Genomic DNA, 1,753 nt, shown 5'->3' with positions numbered 1-1,753 from the left:
AATACCGTTGTATGATTTATTGTATAAAATACTAAAAGTTAACAATCAAAGAGTAAATGAACAAACAATTATAAATTATTTTAATAAAATGAGTTAAAATGTATTAAATGTATTAAAATGTACCAAGAATGTAATATTCTTTACTACTAACAAAATGTATCATAAGCGTTATATTTCATACTACTTTTCAATGTGTTCATTCATGCATTTGATTATAATATAATCCTACAGTTGAATAATTTTGACAATATGAAATAGTATGATGTTCATTCGTGCATTGTGATTATAATATAATCCTACGGTTGAATGATTTCAAGAAACGTAATATTATGATGTTCATTCGTGCATGTGATTATAATATAATCCTACGGTTGAATGATTTCAAGGAAAACGTAATATTATGATGTTCATTCGTGCATGTGATTATAATATAACCCTCGGTTGAGTGACTTATTTGTATTCACCAAGTCAATTCTTGAAAGATTTTCTTAATGATTGTAAAATTTTGACAAATATACTCAATAGATAAAGCACAATGTAATATTTTATTATGAGTCATTGCAAAATCATATAAACGTATTAAAAATTTGCAATGTGATAATGAATAAACGAAACCATGATTTTTTAGTATATCCATAAATCCTTTCTTTTCCTTTCTTGAAAGTTTTTTTAAATCTTTTAAAACATGTCCTTTGTTCGCAGAATTTAAAACTACATTCCGTTTATCAGAGCTGATCAATTTGTCATACGTTCCCAAAGCTTTAATACATAAATCAATCGTTGGTTCTCCAGAGTAATCACAGTCGCAAGTTAACCTTCTTTCTTCTGAATATGATTGTTGAATATTTTTTCTAATTTTATCATATTTCGTTTGTTTTGATATGGACGACGTCATTGTTTTAGAAGTACTTTGTTTTAAAGTCTGTAATTCTTGTTTTAATCTAGTGTTCTCTTCTTGAAGTATTTGAAATTCGTCTGGATTCCAAATATGTTGAATGAGAAGATCATAGTATCTTTTGCAGTATATTTCATTCCATTTCTGCACATCAGGGTCGTTAGGGTATTTCTCTCTCAAAGCCACAGTAAGACAATCAATATCTTTAAAGAACTCTTCAAAACTCCTGAAATGAATAAATAAAATAAATTTTAATAGCACTACAAAGTAAAGAAATATTTATTTGTCAAAAACACATTTTTTCAAAGTCAGTAAAAGAAAATGGAACAACACTTACATTTTTAATCTTTATATCCTTATTCATTTACGCCAAATACTAAACTGCTACAAAGTTTTACGTGACTTAACACAACGAATGTTCTAGTATTAGTAAACAGTAAACCAGTATTACAGTTTTCCAAAAATGTGTCAGTTATTTATAAAACTGAATTCATTATCATTTTCAGAAAATGTCACGTACTGCTATTATTATAACACAAAAGCGATATCGGTATATCTTTTTTTACTGTATAGAAAACCAATTGATTTTTATCAGTTGAGTGTTTTTTACCCAATAGTCTGTTTGAAATCTGTGGTAAATATTTACGCTAGTTTATGAATGAGTAAAATAAGGAAGTAATATTGTAACGTAGCGTGGCCATTCAATACAACAAACATAACCTTTTAACCAGTTTTATTTATCATAGCAACAGTCTTTAATATTTAAACATAACATTTTAGCTAGATATTATTAAGTAAAGGTGACCTTTTCAATCTAGCATTTTTAACCCATCTTTCTCTCTAACTCCCAATCTAACT

The 1,753-nt window shown here is 27.1% G+C and overlaps 1 long non-coding RNA gene across 1 annotated transcript; it reads right to left on the bottom strand.

The window, feature by feature from the left end:
* Nucleotides 1-350: 350 nt before the first annotated feature.
* LOC128555236 (uncharacterized) lies at nucleotides 351-1,351 on the bottom strand. Its single transcript, XR_008369905.1, has 3 exons — nucleotides 1,233-1,351; nucleotides 436-1,121; nucleotides 351-365 (listed from the first exon to the last, which is right to left on the bottom strand). It is a non-coding gene; the product is annotated as an uncharacterized LOC128555236 (long non-coding RNA).
* Nucleotides 1,352-1,753: the final 402 nt, after the last annotated feature.

The sequence above is a fragment of the Mercenaria mercenaria genome, chromosome 1 (genome assembly GCF_021730395.1).
Source record: "Mercenaria mercenaria strain notata chromosome 1, MADL_Memer_1, whole genome shotgun sequence".
NCBI lineage: Eukaryota > Metazoa > Mollusca > Bivalvia > Venerida > Veneridae > Mercenaria > Mercenaria mercenaria.
This window is presented reverse-complemented; position numbering and strand designations above follow the sequence as displayed.